The sequence below is a fragment of the Thamnophis elegans genome, chromosome 2 (genome assembly GCF_009769535.1).
Source record: "Thamnophis elegans isolate rThaEle1 chromosome 2, rThaEle1.pri, whole genome shotgun sequence".
NCBI classification, from domain to species: Eukaryota; Metazoa; Chordata; class Lepidosauria; order Squamata; family Colubridae; genus Thamnophis; species Thamnophis elegans.
In genome coordinates, this window is record NC_045542.1 from 42,800,316 (window position 1) to 42,820,370 (window position 20,055).

Consider the following 20,055-nt stretch of genomic DNA (forward strand, 5'->3'; position numbering starts at 1 on the left):
GAAAGGGAAGCAGAGTCTCTGTGCCTTTCCTTTCCTCCATGAAGTTCCTGAAGACTGGGCCACAATGAAACAGAGGCAGAAGTTGTGGCAAAGAGGTAAGTCCACTCAAGTAAGGATGAGGATTTTGAGAAGATCTTGCTCAAGTTGTCCCCGGAACCTGGAAACAGTGCTAACCAAAAGAATTTTAAATATTAATTGTAGACTAAGGAGCAAAGGTAGCTTGTCATTCTGTGACAGTGTTCACCAAACTAATAGGACAGCTAAAATTGTGAGTTCTACTTAAGGTTCTGAGCTTGACATACTGGACAAGGAACCAACCGTTGAAGCTTCAAGGACTAATTGCTAAGATGAGGTAAAGATCGACGAAAACAGCACACAAGCCCTTTTAATTCTGCTCTGAGTAGATAGCATTATTGACTTTTTAGGCATGGGTCGCCCTTGATATTTGAAATTGCTTTGAAGGGCATGGGGCAGTCATAGCTCCTCTGTGCAGCTCCTTAGGTCATGTTTTACCCAGAGCTGGGTTCCTACCGGTTCATCCCGGTTCAGCTGAACTGATAGTGGCATGCCGGCCTGGGTCACAGAACTGGCAGCGACCCAGGCTGGCCACGCCCCCAAACCAGTTCCCTGATTGCCGCCATTGGCATCTCTTTTTTTAGTTCTGTGCATGCACAGAACCATTTCAATTGTACTGTGCATCCACACACAGCTCGCATCCAGCGCACGCAAAGTGCTCGCACAAGGGAACCAGTAGTAACACCAGCTGAAGCTCACCCCTGGTTTTACCCCAACCAATACTTGAACCAAAAAGCTCCCAGCCAGTGATTCAAGGACAATATGTTATTGCTCTGATAAAATATTTTGATTGCAGGTATTTGCTAAGCAAGAAAGGCAGACTCTGCAAATTCTAGGGTTCGGGTCTTTATGTTACAGTTCCCAAGATTCAAATGACACTTCCTCCCCCTGTCTTTATTACTCATAGCTGTTCATTTCTCAGTGAGAAATAGTTGGTCTCTCTGTATTCTTATTGAAACATTCCAGCTCATCTTTTCAAGTCTTACCCATCCCCCTTTTAAACTAAACAATGTTCCTAGGAAGTGGCTGAATGACATTAAGAAGAGACACGATGGTTTTTATGAGTGCAGTCAGATCCGATGTAGCCTCCCCACACTTTACCTTTTTGCTCTCAAATCCTAAACCCTATTAATCTGTCATAAGTGCAGTATTTAATGCGTGACATCTAGCAACTCTCTGAATTTTAGCACCAGTAAATTGTCTCTATGAAAACAGCCTTCGTGTTATTCTTGGACAATGATGAACTATATAAAAAAAAAATCCAAAGAAGCCACTGAACAACCTGTAAAGACAAAGAGTGAGAGCAGGACCTGCAAATCTCCATCAACAATAGAACTGCCCTAACTTTCTTTTTTCTTTTAATTAATGAAATGAAATTGTGGCATGTTACAAAGGAAAGTACCGGCCTTTAGCACAGCCTTTGTTTATAAGAAAGCCTCGAGGGCAGCCTTTAAAAGTAACCATAATAGAAAGATTTGATATCCACTTGTTTCTTTGCTCCTTGCAAAGATTAAATTTTAATTCTTAGAGGGATTGGTTGGAAGCAATCTTACCAGTTTAGTTTCTGTTAAAATGGTATTTGGGAACTGACAAATCACCCATTTGAATGTCATTTTTTGAATGGGCAGGGCCAATGGCAGCCATTATGTAAAAGTACCCACAACATGCACCCAAACAAGGCACAGAATTCACTTGACGTGTTCAATTAAAATCAAACAAACTATACAATATCTTATAATGCAGGTGGCAAATGGTGATTTAAAGACAAGTACCCTTCTTAAGAATGGGTGGTATAAAGTGTTTCAATGCTTGGACATTTTATCACCTTTTGAGGCTTTGGGGGAATATTTATGAGGCAAAATTGATATCTGTGCAAGATTTAAGATTCCGTTAATCTTCTCTCAAGCTTCCAGTAATAAAAGAAAAGGGGGAAAAATCAGTCCTCATATTTCAGCTTCCCTTCTCTGGTGCTTTGGGGGGCACAAGTTGCCTTTCCCTGAGTTAGCAGAAAGAATATAGCTCACATTTTTCAGGGTATATTTGAGGGGTGGGGGAGAAATGCAATTGTATATCTCATGATCTTATGAACAAACAAACAAGCAAACAGGAAGATTTCAGGCAGTTGGCTGCTGCACAAGTAAACAGGATAGGATGATAAAAGCCAAACTAGACAAACTTCAAATCTGCTGTTTTTGGCTCAGAAAAGCCCATTGCTAAGCAAACACAGTTCACATGTTTTGGCAGCAATTCAAAGAGTGAGCTTTTAATTCAAAGGAGATGCAATTGGCCAACAACATGATATGGCAAAGGCTGAAACCTGTGGATAAAACATATAGTTAATTCAGAAGCTTCACTGGGAAAGGATCACACCATCATCATGTTGTATATCATGTTAAGCCATGCCTTGTTTAACTTTGATTGCTTGAGTAAAACCTATGAATTTGTTATATGGTGTCTGCCAGGCTTTCTATATAAATGGGGCATAGTACCCTCTTCTCAATGTGACTGCGGGAGTCCCACATCGTGACTGGCTATAAACCGAAGGCATATACGAGTCCAGTTTCTGATTTTTTTAAAAAAATCAATAATGCTACACATCAATGGTTAAACAGCCTGGACATTGGTATTCAAACATAGTTCTTTTAAACATTTATATTTTATTGCATTTTACTAATCTAGATGAAAAATTAATTTTTGTTGCTAGTCCATGTATGATATGTCATAACTTGGAACGCCTCAAGCAATTTCAACCAAACTTGGTACACAGATGACTTACTCAGGACATACCGCAATAAGAAAACATGAGTGCTCTGTGCAGGGGGAATGTCTTCTATGGGGAAACCGGGTGGTGATTCCCCAGGAGTTGTGAGAGCCCATTCTAGCCAGCCTGTATGATGGTCACCCCGGGGTGGTCCAAATGAAGGCACTCAGCAGAAGCTATGTGTGGTGCCAAGGTTAGACAAAGATGTCACAAACTGAGTTGCTGCCTGCCACCAATGACAAACCTCATGACCAGCTCCTCCAGCTGCCCCTGTTAGAGAATGGGAAATTCCAAAGGTTCCGTGGTTGTGAATCTATCTGGATTTCACTGGCCCATACCATGGACAAAACTTCATGGTCTTGGTGAATGCCTATTCTAAGTGAGTGGAGGTCAATCTTATGGCATCAACCACTTCAGAAGCCGTTATTAGAGCTTTGCGAAGACTTTTCGCGATGAACGGGTACCCCGACGTGTTAGTCTCAGATAATGGGCTGCAATTAACATCTGCACGGTTCCAGATGTTTTTGGCCGAACATGGCATTCGCCATGCACAGGTAGCTCCATTCCACCCTGCAGGAAACGGTCTGGAGGCTCTATAAGTCAGGCCCAGGGAAGTGGGGAAGTAGAATAGACAGGTATCGCCTAGCCCAACATTCAAGTCCCTGTCCAGTGACCAGCCGAAGTCCAGCAGAACGGTTGATGGGTCGCCCCCTTTGAATTGACCTGGATAGACTGCACCCAAGTTATGACATGTCTAAGCTGGTGGAGTTTGACAACAGAGTCAGGGAATTCAGGTCGGGGGGGTTGGTTTATGCTCGGAACTATGGGGGTGACCCTAAATGGCTACCTGGTCACATCATTGAAATAACAGGTCAGCCTAGAGGACGAGCGAGTCTGGCGCCGACACATCAATCAGCTATGGAGGCGCCAGTTCACCTTGGGCACTGCACTGACCACTGACCGACTATTAGGCCTCATGGAACTTCAGCTACCATCCGACCATCTGCCATTGCACAACAAGCCGTCTACATTCCCGGCTACCTCGGCACAAGACTTACCTTGTGTTAAAGACCGTCAGCTCAGGCCGTCCTCTGCCGCCGACAGTTCCATACAACTGCCTGAAACTCCTCCAGCAGCCGCACAGACTCCTCTTGTAAGCCACTCCTGAACACAGACGATTTGGACGATTGTGCAGACGCCCGGCATACTTGCAAGAGTATGCATGCGCCATCCAAGATGGAAAGAGCCAGAGGTGGGTTCCTACCAGTTCGCACCAGTTCGGTAGAACCGGTTCATCAAATCTACCAAACCGGTTAGAAGAGGTTCCATCAGAAAGCAGGCCATACATACAGAAGAGGTTCCAAAAAAATTTGAAACCCAACACACACACACACACACACACACACACAGAGATTCACAGAGAGAGAAAGAGAAAGAAAGGAAGAAAGAAAGAAATAAAAAAAGAAAAAAGAAAGAAAAAGTGAGAGATGAAAGAAAAAAAGGAAAAAGGGACAGAGAGACAAAAGGAAGGAAAGAGTGAGTGAGAGAGAGAGAGAGAGAGAACACATGGCCAGCAAGCCACTCCCATCAGGTCACATAGCCGGCAAGCCACTCCCACAAAGGAGGCCACACCCACAGAGTAGGTTCGAAATTTTTTTGAAACCCACCACTGGGAAGAGCCCAGTATTTTGTGGGTACTCGGTGGCAAGGACTGAGGCGAAACAGGATTGCTCAAAATGATCCCTTTATTGAGATAACAAAATAGCCAGTAACTCAAAGCAACAGTAAGCAAAACGGCAATGAGAGAAACAAACCCCGCCTGACAGCTCTTTATATGGCAGCAGCTGTCAAGCGGCGACCAATCAGCAAACCGCGATCTCCTGCCAATCAGCAGCGACCCGTACTTGGCCACATCTGCGAAATAGCAGACACAACAAAATGCCTAACTTGCTAAATGACCCTGCTGGATATCACAAGTGCACACATAAAAATAAAAGTGAAACAATTATCTATCTCCACCCCCGCATCTAGGCCACCTTGAGCAGTGGCACTTGGTTGAGATCCGGTCTTGACTTAGTCCTAAGGTCACCAATGCCACTCAAAACAGCCACTTCCCATTGTTCCTCAAGATTTACTGAATGCTGCTTCCCTTCAGATGGTGTTCTCTTTCTATTGATAGGCCCCTGCGATCAGCCTAAGATTGCTCCAGTTTACACAAGGTCTTCATACTCAAAGCAGCTTTAGAGAATGTTCTTCTACTGTAGCCTCTAAACACCAGACAAAAGCACGTCCCATTCTTGGGCAATTTTTGGATGCTCCAAAAGGTGCACAAGAGCACATCCCTCTTACCCAGCTTCCAGGGAATCGGGAGGCCACGCTGAGCACACTTCATTCTTATGCAACCTCCACAGCTTCCAAAAATCAAGTGAAAATGGGGCTTGCTTTTGAGAATAAATGTCATCAGGTGTTGGTCAACCATGCTATGTCTTTCAAAACATCACGGCATGACATCTTTGACGCATGTCATGGATTTGCCACCTTTGACCTAAAATATTTTTAAAATCTCCCCTGAGAAAGAAAGAATGAAAGAAAGAAAGAAAGAAAGAAAGAAAGAGAAAGAAAGAAAGAAAGAAGAAAGAGAGAGAGAGAGAGAGAGAGAAAGAAAGAAAGAAAGAAAGAAAGAAAGAAAGAAAGAAAGAAAGAAATAAAACTACTATATTCAGTAGCTTCAAGAAATTGAATGAAAGGGCAGAGTAAAATGTTTGGAAGCCCTTCATATGATCACTTAATCCCTAACCCTTTGAAGTTGACTTTGAAATTACAGATGGTCCAGAATGCAGCTGTGTGTGTGTGTGCGTGCGTGCGTGCGTGCGTGGGTGTGTGCATGCACATGCACGCACGTGTGTGCCATGAAGAGCATGCCACAATATGCCCAAAAGCTGCACTGCTTGAATTCCAAAATGCAATTCAAGGAGTCAGTTATTACTTATAAAGCCTTTTATGGCATAAGGCCTGGTTATCTGAGGCCATTTATCTCTGATTCTTTATGTTCATTTAGTACAATCATGTAAAGTAGGTGCACTCCAATTTCTTTCAATTAAATACAGGTAATCCCCAATTTACAACTATTTGTTTAGTGACCATTCAAAATTACAACAGTATTGAAAAAAAGTTATGACTTGTGTTCACACTTATGCCCAAAGGTTGCACTGCCCAGGGTCATATAATCATCATTTATAACTTTCTCATCCAACTTCCAATAAGCAAAATCAATGGGAGAAGCCAGATTCACCTAATCACCTCATGATTCACTGAACAACTGCAGTGATTCCCTTAATAACTGTGGCAAAAATGATTCTAAAATGGTGCAAAACTAATTTAACAATTGTCTTGCTTAGCAATGAAAAATTTAGGCTCAATTGTGGGCATACGTCAAAGACTAACTGATCTTGGGTCCTAAGGAAAGCACATTCTGTTAGGGTATCTGCCGTCTGGAAGAGCATCCTACCTCCCCCCACCCCAGTTCCGTGATGGTTGCTAACCAATTTACTACCGGTTCGCTGAGTGTTTTGCTTCTATCACCAGAGGAACCGAGTCAGCAGGCATCTATGAATCACCACAATCCCTTGTCAGTACTGTAGTTTGTGGTGGCTGAGCTGAAATGTCCTTAGCTGGGATTGTCTCTGGTGGAGTCCATTCTAGCTGACAGCAGATGGAGGTTCTGAGACAGCAACGCAGTTGGTCGATGTGGCGGTGCCACAACCTGCCATCTTTGAGTGCCATCCTGTAGGAACATGACCGTGTGAAGTCCACTACCCGGGCAGGAATCCAGGAAGGACCTCCAGTATAGTTGTGGCCAAGGTCACCTAAGGAAAATGACCGGAACTGACTGGTCGAGTCTGCAGGGACCTCTGAGGAGTAGTCTGTGTGCAGCTGGTCCAAATTGGTCCTCAGATGGCAACCCATTAGGAGTTCGGCGGACTTCTATTGGTGGTGGAGCTTGGTGTGACATGCTGAACCAGGAGGTGCTCGGCTATCCATGTTTGGAAGGCCCCCAGGGCCATCCTTGCCAGTGTTTCCTTTGCTGATCAGATCATCCGCTCAGCTTGCCTGTTGCTAGCAGGATGGAATGGTGCAATCAGGGCATGACGAATGCCGTGACCCACCAGGAACATCTCAAACTGGCTTGATGTAAACTGTGGACGGTTATCCGAAACAAGGACATCTGGCAGTCCATGGGTTGCAAGCAGCTTTTTAAGGGCCTTGATCACAGCGTCTGAGGTAGTTGATGTCATGAGTACCTCCTCAAACCATTTTGAGTGGGCATCCACAACCTTGTGTAATTTAGGCCACCAGACATAACTGCGGGTGATGCCTTCATCCGCACGATGCCTGGGTGACCTACATGAAGAGCTGCCAAAACTGGCCACCGCAACCTCTAGGATACTACCACACGACTCTCCCAGAATAGGCAGCCCCATTGAGTGGACAGCTCATGTTGCTGGGTGTGGAAGGGAAGGAACTCTGACTGGCCCCTTTGGCCATCCCCTCCACATCCAGTTGAGCACTTGGATGATGGCTTGGTCCTTGGCAGAGTGTGCACCAATCTTCGACGCTGCAATGGGATCGGACGGCAGGTCTTCAATTAATAAGACATATAGTGCTGGAGCCGGATCCTCCACAACAGTCAAGAGTGGGCATTGTCTGAGGGCATCGGCATGGCTGATGCAGGAGGCGGTAGCTGTATGCAGCTAGGAACACAGTCCAGCACACCATGCAAGGGGACAAACTTGTGGTGTTTGGCAGTCCCTGGCGAGCAGACCCAGTAGCGGCTTGTGATCGGTCACGATGTCAAATGGTTTGCCGTATAGGTATTAATGGAAGCATTTGACTCCTGCAACCACAGCCAAAGTTTCCTTACCCAGCTGGCTATAGTTTCATTCAGCCAATGACAAAATCCGTGAGAAGAAAGCAATCAGGGCCTCTCTTCCATCTGGGAATCGGTGGTTAAAACGATACTGATGCCAAATGGAGAGGCATCGCAGGTGAGAACCAAGGGAAGATTCTTGTTGTACTGCATCAGGGCGCTGTTTGAAGATAGTAGCTCCTTGACAGCTGAGAAGGCAGCAGATTCTTTTTGGCCCCAGGATCAAGACATCTTCTTGTTGAGCAAGCGATGGAGAGGTTCAGGTATGAAAGTTTTGTGTGGCAAGAAGATGCTGTAGACCTTTAGGAGTCACAAGAACGCCTGGAGTTTGGTCTTGTTCTTGGGTGTGGGAGCTTCCTGGATGGTTTAGAACTTTGCCTGTGTAGGGTGTAAACCAGAGGCATTGATAAGGTAGCCAAGGAACTCTACCTGTGGAACAGCGATCTTGCACTTCTCTTTTTTAACTTTGAGGCCAACTTCCTGGAAACAAGTAAGTACCGCTCACAGACGGTCGAGGAGTTCAGTGTTGTTGGCCACTGACACTAAGACATCATCAAAATAGGGAACAACACCTGGGATGCTTTGCATGAGACGCTCCATCAGGCTCTGGAAGAGTCCTGGTGCCATGCTCACCCCAAATTACAGCCAGCGACATCTCAAAGCTCCTCAATCTGAGCCTCAGCTGTGGCACTGTTGATAGGCTTGGGCAAGGTCCAGTTTAGTGAAGACCTTACCCTCACCCAGAGAGTACAATACATGTTGGACCATGGGCACCAGTATGCATTTTGTTGTAGCACTTCATTCAATGTACATTTATACTCTGCACAGATGCAGCCAGAACCGTCCAGCTTCACAGGAGTCACAATTGGGGTCTCCCATTTTGGTTGACAGATGCCAGGATTCCTTGGCTGATGAGGTTGTTGAGTTGCTCATCAACATTTGAGTGCAAGGCAAACAGTACTCTTCACGCCTTCATTTGGATCAAAGCAACCTGGGGGGTCAAGATTCAATGAGATGGGTGTCCCTTTATACCTACCCAGGTTCCCATCAAAAATGTCTGCAAAATCAGATATTAAGGCCTCGATATCAGAGTCACTGATGGAGTGGATACCAATGATTCCCAGATCTAGGGAGGAGAACCAGTCCAGTCTTATGAGACTTGATAGGGAGCCGTCCACTATGAGCAGTTGCAGTGGGCCCGAGAAATCCTTGAAAGATACTCTAAAGGTGCCCACTCTGATGACAGGAATGCTGTTCCTCTGGTAGTCTTAGAGATGAATATAGTGGAAGTCCAACTATCTTTTGAGATTTGGGGCACCAATCTCTTAAGTGTGCTCCAAGAGACGATGGTCATTGAAAATACCATATCCACCCCCATTGCCCCTCAAACAGGACAGTGACATGGATCTTCCTGTAAGAGGAGAGGCTGGCCTGACCAATGTCTGCTTCTATTTGCAGGTGCCTTTGGAGACGGTGAAGCAGTCATCTCCATGATTCTGTTGTCTCTTCTGCATTCTTTTGGGGTGAGTTTCTGGGCTTGCAGTGGTAGCTATCAGTTGGTTTGTGTGACAGACCCTGGCCAAATGTCTTTTCTTTTCTTTTCACATATTTGACAGATGTCATTCTTGAACTTATATGCCATTCACGAGTGATTGCTGCCACAACCAGCACATGATGGTTAGCTCTTTTCCGCTTTCCTCCCCTTAAAGGATTTGAGGTGATAGACATCATCGTCCTCATCTGCTGATTCACTGTGGTTGGCATCTTCATGGTGCATCATGACTGGTTTCCATGATGCTGATGGGCTGTTTGATTTTTGAATCTCAGCCATTGACTAATTGGACATCTTGGCTGCTTGTGCTTCGTCGATTACCATTTGCAGGGTGAGGTCTGTTTTTGCAAGGAGGTGCTACTGTAGCAGTGGTGAAATTCATTTTTTTTATTACCGGTTCTGTGGCCGTGGCTTGGTGGGTGTGACAGGGGATGGATACTGCAAAATCACCATTCCTCCCCACTCCTGGGGGAAGGTTATTGAAAAATCTCCATTTCCACCCCACTCTGGGGCCAGCCAGAGGTGGTATTTGCCAGTTCTCTGAACTACTCAAAATTTCCACTACCAGTTCTCCAGAACCTGTTAGAACCTGCTGAATTTCACCCTGGGCTGTAGCTTGATGTCCCTCACACCACAGACCATTCTGTCCAAGAGAGCATCGTCTAAGTCCTTGAACTCACAATATAGGACTGCCTGTTGAATGGTGGCAATGTATTTGTTGATGGATTCATTCAGCCTGATTCTGATGATGAAAGCCATGCCGACATGCGATTCAAAAAGGTATAGGTTTTTAGTGAGTCCATAGCTTGCTCTTCAGCAAGTCCCATAGCGTAGACTGAATGGCCAGTGGAGTGAGGAGAGCCCTGGCCATCTCAAAGATCTTTGGGCTGCAGCAGTTTAGGAAAAATGCCCTTTTCCTGTTGTCAATGATCTCTGCAAAGTCATTGGCTTCAAGGAAGCAGTCGAAACAAGCAAGGTAGGATGTTTCAGAGGCAGGGTTGAATGGAGCAAAAGGCAGTAGTGCAGCCATTTTCCATGAGACTGTGTGAGCCCCCAAGCAATCTGGGCTGAGGCATCTATGATCAATGCAGTGGCAGCAACTGTGGATCAGCTCTGGTGATTCAGCTCTGAGTGGGTCAGTTCACAGTGATCAGCTCTTTGCAGCCTCAGTTTCCATTTGATCCCATCCTCGTCGCCAGTGTTATGTTCTGGGTGAAGAATGGAGGCAAGGCCTGAGTGACTGACAACTATATACAATACATAACACTCCTCCCCACCAAGATGGAGCATTGTGGTGATCAAAATAACAATTTTACATATGTAGTCTTTTAGGTAGGCAGGGTGGTGAAGTTTCTGTCCCAACCTTCGAGGTTCCGCCTCAAGACCAGAAGGTCCAGGGCCTTGACTAGACAGAGTGGTGGACACTATTTCAGGTGCAGCTTGCGGCAGCAGTAAGGGGTCGGTCACTGGTGCTTCTATCACCAGAAGAACTGAATCAGCAGGCATCTGTGAATCACCACAGTCTCTTGTCGGTATTCTGCCTCTGATATTGAAAGTTATAGAAAGCCATTGTAATGCATAGACACATTTTAGCTTATTCTCTTCTCTGAAAACTCCACATCATGATGGTAATCATTATAGAAAATGTCTGTTTGTAAGAAATGACAAGCATCTGCTAATTTCTATGTCTGAAGCGATAATTAAATAAAATGAAGCGATAATGAAAAACATAAAGATGTCAAGCTAATGTTATTTTTGATCAATTGGCAATTCTAGTTCATAAACAGCATTAAATATTCTCATAGATTTTGCATTCTGTGGCAGGATCCAGAAAAAATCAGTTATTATCTCTTTTGCCTGTATTTCATTATCATTTTATAACCCATGAATGAGTTGAATTTGGACCATATGTGCAGTAAGACTTCACTAGAGTAGCTGGTGTGAACTTTATATATTCGTAGATAATGCCTGTAATAGTAAAGTTTTTAAGTACTGTACCACTTGAAAGCCCTTGTAACTCTTGGCTTTCTAGAGATTAAGAGCCACAATCCACTAAGAAAATAAGTAAATGTAAAGTTTCTTTCTTGTCAGTCACATAAGTAAAAAGCATTGCCTTCTTGCACTTGGAAAACAGGTTTATTTTTGGAATAAATGAAGGGTAGGTGAATCCTACAAATAGCCTTTCTAGCTCATTTGTTTTCTGCACAAAATGTAGCCTACAGTGTCAGAGTATGTTCATAGACTGGAATAGACATGATAACAGGTCAGCCAATGGGGACTGTTTGGAATCTGAAATATAGTATTTGTTTGTATGTGGGTCATAAGAGACGTTTGGAGTTTGGGTATGACTTAGACTTGCTGAACTGTATATAAGAGTTGGTTTGGCTTCTGTAACTTTACCTCAGCTTCTGTACAATGTAGGCCTCTGTATCTCTTTTTTCTGTAATGACTTACTTCTATGAATATTGCTTCTGTGTTCCTGGTATTGTATGCTGAATTCTGATTTATAGTATTGTATATAAAGAGGTTTCTGATATATAATTGAATTCTGTTGAAGATCATTTACTTGTGTGCTTGCTGTGTGTGCTGCTACAACAAAAAAAACCCTTGATATACAGGTGATTTGTGGAACACCAAGCATTTTATAAAAACTCAGTATTTCTCAATAGAGCTGGAGATAGCATCCACTTAAGGGTTAACCCTGTCCGTTCTCCTATTGGACTGAGTCTGATTAATAATTAATTAGCCGCATATATAACCTGTCTCTGTGAGTGACTCCACCCATCTTTTCGACTCAGTCCACTCTGGACAGTAGTGTTATCCAGTATCTGATCTTCGTTAGCAAAATTGTTTTTAACAGGAAAAGTGAGTAACAGAGCCTTGAGGCTATTGGAGAGAGAGGCTCATTGAGGTTTCTGTCAGCCTCGAGCCACAGGTGCAAAAGGGGGAGGAAGGATCGCGTGCTGACAACCAGCCCCTTCAAACACCTCCCCCTATTGTGAATGGCCGATTGTGGCTGGGAGGCGCCTTGCCGGCCTTTACTTGACCTCTCCAAGTTAATTAGGGATCTGGCACGCTGACGCTGCGGAGAGACAAAAGAGTCCTCACACGTTGCCTTTGATCCTGGCAGTTGCCTTTGATACCTGCGAGGCCCGCAGAGGGAGATTCAAAGTGTGAGTGGCCGCAATAGGTTGAGGGAGCCCTCAGGAGCCCAGAAAGAGCCGGTGGCCGTCTACAAGGAGGAGAATTTTGGCACGAACGCCATTTTGAATAGGAAAATTAGCATGGCCGCCATCTTGAATACCAACAGTCCCTCAAATGGCAGATAGCACAGCATCAGGCCAGTCTGACATGTCAGGGAGTGCCCAAGGAGGTTTGCTGTCAGTGGCTAGGGGCTACGATCCACTGGCCTTGCCTGCCTCAGCCCAAAGCAGCAGTACAAATAAGCCTCAAAATAAAGGATCTAAGGACTCTAAATCCTCCAGCAAGGGCTCCAAACAAAAAAGACTCCCAAATCAGCAGACAAAGAGGCCCACCCCCAGGCCAAGACTGGGCCTCATTCTCATTCCTCCACTACTATCTCAGGACGCAACCCCCGCTCACAGTTGGATTCTGGGTCTGGCCCATTTAGTCCAATGCTGTCTATTAATACCTCAGGGATCTATCAGCATTGGTTCCCCAAGTCCTCAAGTTCCTCTAGGACGGACTGGAGAAGGGATTGTCGCCCAATACCCTTAGGCGGCAGGTAGCGGCCTTGTCCACCATGTTGTCTTGGGGAGGGGGACAATCATTATCTCAGCACCCGGCAGTTAGGAGATACTTAAAAGGGGCTTCTAATCTTAGGCCACCTATAGTACACAGATAGCCCACATGGGACTTGGCAAAGGTCCTTACCTCCCTAACGAAAACCCTATTTGAACCTCTAGACACTATTCCTCTACAATTTCTTTCCCTGAAGGTTGCATTCTTAGTGGCCATCACATCTGCGCAAAGAATATCAGAGCTCCAGGCGCTATCTATTGGCAAAGGGCTGTGCACCTTTTATGAAGATAGGGTGGTCCTCAGGCTTGACCCTTCCTTCTGCCCCAAGGTCAATTTGTGGTTTCATAGGGTGTAGGACATTGTATTACCTAACTTTTGTCCCTCACCTTCGATTCCCTTGGAGGAGCAGTGGCACATGCTAGATGTCCAGCATGCCCTTCAAACCTATATCCACAGGACTGCGGCTTGGCAGAAGACAGAACGTCTCTTAGTTTCTTTCCAGCCTTCCTCTCTTGGGCAGAGGGTCTCGGTCACTACCATAGGCAGATGGGTTAGGAAATGTACAGCCACAGCCTATTTCTCCAATGAGGAACCGGTCCTGCAAGGGATTACGGCCCATTCCACCAGGAGCTCGGCCACTTCGGTGGCATGGAACACCCAGGCTTCCCTGGGGGAAATTTGCAGGGCGGCAGCGTGGGCGACCCCATTGCCCTTTGTTCAGAACTATAAGCTGGACAAATTCGCTTCGGGAGACGCTGCCTTTGGCCACAGGGTTCTACAAGTGGTCCATACTGGCAGGTAATACAACAGTCTCTCCCTCCCTATGGGGACTAGCATGGGTATGTCCAATAAGTGGATGCTATCTCCAGCTCTATTGAGAAAGGGCGTTGGTACTTACCTGATACGCCTCTTCTAATAGAGTGGAGATAGCATCCAGCCCCACCCTGATTGGAGAATGTTCCTTAAGTGATTACCTGGATGAAGGGTTGATGAGGTTGTTGTTCATTGCATTATGTATCATTGTGGAATTTATTGTTGGGTTTATTATATATCGTTACTAAAGTTGAAAGTTGGATAACATGTGGAGTCTGTGTTTTTGTTCTTCATCGCAAAGATGGGTAGAGTCACTCACAGAGACGGATTATATATGCGGCTAATTAATTATTAATCAGACTCAGTCCAATAGGAGAATGGATCCACCCATAAGTGAATGCTATCTCCACTCTATTAGAAGAGGCGTATCAGGTAAGTACCAATGCCCTATTCAATGCCCCCAGATATCACAACTGCCAGGAAGGATCCACCAGCATAGTCTCCCACAAGACACTGCCAAGCACCTCCAACACTTTCTGTCCTGACTGACACCATCAGCTCCACTGATGCCACCAAACAAAGGATCAACATGTCAGCTATTTCTTTGTGGTCCACAATTATTTTTAATTTATCAGTGTAGCCCTCAGTTGAGGTTTGCAATCATACAGTGGGAAATTTAAATCCCATAGACCATAGTAAGATTTGCTTTCAGAAGGCTGTGTGCCTAAAGGAAAGGTACCTCGCTCAGTATATTAAGTGAAACTCCACCTAGTGTGGAAGTGAACTAGTCAGAGTTATCTTCTTTTCCCCCTGGCCTGTGTATATTTCCCTATTCCTGCACACATACAAGCACACCAAAAAGAGAACAACAAAAAATGAACAAAGTGGGAACCAGTAAAAGTAGGAAAAGAAAAGAAGATGAGGAGAAATTAAAAACAGATTCAGAGAAGGGGGAAAGAAGAGAATGAAAGGGAATGGTGGTGGTGGTGTCAGCAAGGTTACTTTATGCTGCAATTTAAATGAATGAGGGATAGTCACTTGAATAAGAAGAGTTTGTCACTGTCAAAAATACCTCAAAGCAGGAGAAAAATCTTCTTTAAGAATCTGGATACTTGCCCTTGGTTAGTATTTATAAGGAGGCTTCTCTCTCCTTCCAGAACTGTTGCAGCAAGATAGATTTGGTAGATGTTTTCAAACAGAAATTAAACATACATACATCTGCTGACGATGCTTTAATCTACATTCTGCACAGAGCAAGTAATTTGACTCAATGAGCCAAATGGCCCTTTCCAGCCATAAATTCTGTCATAAATATTAATTCATTTGCCTGAGCATTGAATTACATGCATTGCAGTTTGCATAACATGTGTTTCTGGTCTTTACTTGTGACAATAAATGTGGCATATTGTACTCTGGATTAACTCAGCTATCCTATAAAAGGCTAACTTGAGGATAGGCAGGCAGGCAGGCAGGCAGGCATTCTACCTTAAAGATAAAGAATCAGATCAATTACACTGAAGATTCTTCTGGCTTCATAGCAAGCCTTGATTAGATTGTTCTTTTTTAGCACAATCCAAAGAACATGTGCTGGGAGTACATGTGCATTGTGCTAAATTTACAATATTAGGATTTATTCTACATAGATGTTTTAAAGAGCTACATTCTATATAGGTAATCCTCAACTTACAACAGTTCACTTAGTGACTGTTTAAAGTTAAAATAAACTTTAAAAAGTGACTTATGACCGTTTTTCACACTTACGACAGTTGCAACATCTCCAGATGTCAGATGATCAAAATTCCTAGGAGCATGTGATCACCTTCTTGCAACCTTCTGACAAGCAAAGTCAATTGGGAAGTCAGATTCACTTTACAACTGTGTTACTAACTTAACAGCCACAGTGACTCAATTAACAACTGTGGCAAAAAACTTTGTAAAATGGGGCAAAATTCATTTAACAACAGACTCGCTTAGAAACATACATTTTGGGCTTGCTTGTGGTCGTAAGTCAAGGACTACCTGTAAGTGTTCTCATAACCGTGAATTTTTTAAGGCGAGCTTTGGACAGTTGTTTCATTAACAAGCTACTCATTCTCCAGTGCGCTGCTTGGAGAATCCAAGCATGGGTTAACTTCTGTCTATCTCCCCAGAGACTGAGTTGAGAAAGCTTTCACCACGCATCCTCTGCTCAACTGAGCCCAGTTTTTCGACTCAGTCTAGCCTAGAGATGTGGAAAAGACTTGCTCTGATACTCAGAGTAAACAGAACTTATCCTTGCTTAGATTCTCTTAATTTTCCTTCTACAGAGGAGCAGGCATTGCGATCAGGAGATTTCTCGATGCCACATGGTGTTTTTGCATCTTTTGGTGAACACAACTGCTGGTGAGTGCACTGGTCTTCCACGGTCCACCAGCATGATCGCCACCACCTGGGGACTCTGAGGAGAGGCAGCAAGTGGAGAAGCCCGAGCATTCGTGGCATCTCCCGGATTTCAGCGGTCGCATGTCTCCACCATTTGTTGCTGCCAGTGTGTGCGCTGGTCCCCCCAGTCTGCCTGCATGACCGCCACCACCCAAGGGATCATGGCAGCTCTAGAGTCACTGCCCACTCTGTTGGGTCAAACTCTGAGGATCTCGGGTCCGGGGGGAGGATCCTGTCGCCGAGGAGGGCTCAACCAAGCTCCTCTCAGAGATCTGGTCTGTATATCTAAATAAGATCATAGATATCACCCCTTTTTGGCATAAAGGGGCAGGGAGTAGCTCTGTGTGCTAGGGTCTATTCGTAATTCACAGCCTTTCTCTTTTTTTTTGGCTGTGGACAGAGATTAGATCCAGCATGAGCGGAGCTTTTATCTCCAGCCAGTTCTTCTCAGCTGCCTTTTTTTTGCAGCCCTAGACAGGCGACCCCCCCCCCCCAGGACAAAGCAAAGTTGTTTGAAGCTAAGATTAATACGGGCGGGTCCCACCCCTGTGAGATTTATGCTTTTATTACTATCGTAAATACCAGCACCATTTGTCTTAGAGGCTTCTTTGTTTAAACGAACTTCAAAATGGCGATTTCTCTCCGTTGGTGACTGATAGGGGATGTACGTAGCCGGTTTTGCCTTCCTGCAGACCGCTCCTTAACAAAATAATTTTTTTTGTTTTTTGTTTTTTTGGAAACAGAGGGGAGCGAAAGCGCTGTTTATTTGTTTATTTATAATGGCACCCAGGTCAAAATCGAAGCGTCTCTCTACAAATGTGCCTAAAGAATCTGTGAATGAACTTAAAGAATTTACACTGGCATCGCAGCCCTTGTCTCCTACGCCCTCTACTGGAGAATTCTTAACACAGGATTTTTTTTTCAAATGTTTAATGATTTTAAACAAGAAATTAAGGAATTTGTATTGGAGCTATATGGTGATTTAAAGTCTAAAATTGACCAAATGAAGGCGAATACGTTTGCAGCCGTGTCTGCCCTGTCAGATTATACCGCTGAAATAGAGAATAAATTAGAAAGTTTGGAAGAGGCTAATTCTAATTTGACTACTAATATTCAAATATTACAACAAAAAATTAGAGACACTCAAGAACAGCTCGTTATGATAAACTTTAATAAGAAGGCATTCGCAATAAGAGTCAGAGGATTCCGCGAAAAGGAGCGAGAGAATCTGAAACAGACCTTTGTTGAAGCCCTCAGCCATGCGGTGGGAAGCCCGGGACTTAACTTTGATTGGCAGATTCGGAAAATTTATCGCCAGAATTCGTTGGTAGCGGAACAGCGACAGCTCCCGAGGGACATAATTATATATTTCTCCACAAAAGAATCCAGAAACGCGATCATGCAAAAATTTTACAATAATAGTTTGAGAGTTGATGGCCAGAACTTGATTGTCTTCAAAGAAATACCTTTCCAGATGTTAAAGGCAAGAAGGGACTATACCTTTTTAACTAAAGAGCTTAGAAATCATCAGATTCAATATAAATGGGAGGCCCCAGCCGGTATTACGGTCACATTTGAGAATCAAAGACTTCGTCTCAATTCTGTTTCGGAGGCTCGAGATTTCTATTACAAGACTTTGAAGGCGGGACTTCCTGATTCACTTGGAAAAGAGGAGAGACAAGCCGAAGGAGAAGGCAAGCAACAGACCACATGGCTGCAAGATGGAGGGGGTAGCTCCCCCTCCCTCGGAGAAGCAGAAAAGCGGAGTTTGAGGATTTAGACATTCTAAAATATTCACTAAAGTTGTGGATTGAATGGGGGTTTGCGACCTCTCTCCGGCAGAAAAAGCGGAATTTATTGGTGGGGTGATATTGAATGTATATATGTAAAATGCATGCAGAATGATTTACGCTGTTTAAATCTTGTTAGAAGGGAAAGTTTGAAGAGATTATTTTAAAATAGAAGGTAAACTGATTCTTGCTGAAACTATTATTTGAATATGTGGAATGATCTATGCTATTTAATTTTTATTAGAAGGGAAAGTTTGGTGAAATTATTTTGAGCTAGATTTTAAACTAATGTTTGCATAAATTTGACAGTGGCAAATATTTGAGAAGCAAGGGATGAGGGTAAAATGCATGCGGAATGATTTACGTATATTGGTGGGGTGATACTGAATGTATATACTGAATGATTTACGTTGTTTAAATCCTATTAGAAGGGAAAGCTGGTCGGTATCATTTCAAGATAGAATGCAAACTGATTTTTGTGTAAAGTAATACTTGATCCACGCTGCTTAAATTTTACTAAGAAGGGAAAGTTTGGTCAGATTATTTTGAATTATTGTTTGAAATTAAGGTTAAGAAAGGGAAAGTTTGATTGTTCTTCTGTAAAGTAATATTTGAATATGTGGAATGATCCACGCTGCTTAAATTTTACTAGAAGGGATTATGTTTGAGTTAGATTGTATATTGATGTCTATACAAATTTGGATAAATGTTTATCTGAATACAAGGTTAAGGAAGAGGAATGGGAGAGTCTACAGGAGGTCGGGGTAAATAACAAAGAAGCAAGAGACGAGAATAAAATATAGATAGAATGACATACTATTTAAGCATAGATAAAGATGGGGGGCTGAGCTTAACACAAAGAGTTTCTTTTTTTTCTTTTTCTTTTTTCTTTGTTCTTTTCTTTTTTTTCTTTTTCTTTTTTGGTTTTTTTTCCCCCTTAATATATTACTTTTATTTTTAATCCATACGAACATAAGATACTTTAGATAGAAGGCAGTGCCAGGTGTGGGCCCTGGGAAGTCGGGAGGAGTAGGGATGGGGATTTATGGGGGGTGGGTGGGTGGGTGTTAACATAGTCGCAATAAGAACAAGAATGCACTTATATACGGTTGTTCTTTTTTTTCCCTTTTTTTCTCTTTTCTTTCTTTATATTTTTTTTTCCCTTGGTTTATTTTACTTTTTATCAGATTATAATAAACAACACTTGAATAAAGGAATACACCAAGGAGGGAGGTAGAGGGAAAGAGGAGGGAGGAGTAAGGAAGGAGTAAGGGGAATGCAAGGAGGGCGTGTTGGGAGTAAGGGGAGAAGGAAGGTTTGAGGGGAAAGGGAAGTAGGAGGGGAGCGTTAGAGGGAGGAAAGGAAAGTTGGAGGGGGTAGATGGGGTGTATGGAGGATGGAAGTGTCAGGTGGGGTTGTGAATGATGAGTTGTGTTTTCTTTTTTATTTTTTTTATTTTTATTTTTTTATTTTTTTTATTTTATAGCAAATACCCTGTATATAAGTGATTGTAAAATGGAATGTGAAAATGAATAAAATAGATTTAAAAAAAAAAAACTCTGAGGATCTCAATGATACTTGTGGCAATGAAGAGCCATTTTGTTCCCTCACAGCAACGGTGAGTGATCTATCCCCCCCCGCTGCTATTCCAACGCAACTGCCATCACTCTAGAAGATTTTGCATGGGCCTTGCTAATCAGGTGCCCCACTAGCCTGGAGGGACATTATATTGGATTTCGGATAGCGTGACCACCTGGCGGGCCTTAACGTTCCGGCCCTTATTCAAAATGGTGGAACACACATTGTCGGAGAGCTGCAATCAGGCTGAGCCTTCCCCTAGCCAGCAGCAGAGTATTCCTCTGCCTCAGACAGAGATTCCAGAAGATGCCAAAGGGCATTAGAGAAGCAATTTGCCAAAGCCCAAAGGCAAGAAGAGGCGGATAGGCCACCAAAG

General features: G+C 43.8%; 1 protein-coding gene across 1 annotated transcript in view; it reads left to right on the forward strand.

Moving 5' to 3' along the window:
* The window catches only part of SSTR2 (somatostatin receptor 2), a 54,537-nt gene continuing 34,482 nt past the window's right edge, over nucleotides 1–20,055 (forward strand). Inside the window, exons 1-2 of the mRNA XM_032208657.1 lie at nucleotides 1–95; nucleotides 9,222–9,286. The gene's annotated coding sequence lies outside the window, so the exon portion shown is untranslated. The remainder of the gene's footprint in view (nucleotides 96–9,221; nucleotides 9,287–20,055) is intronic.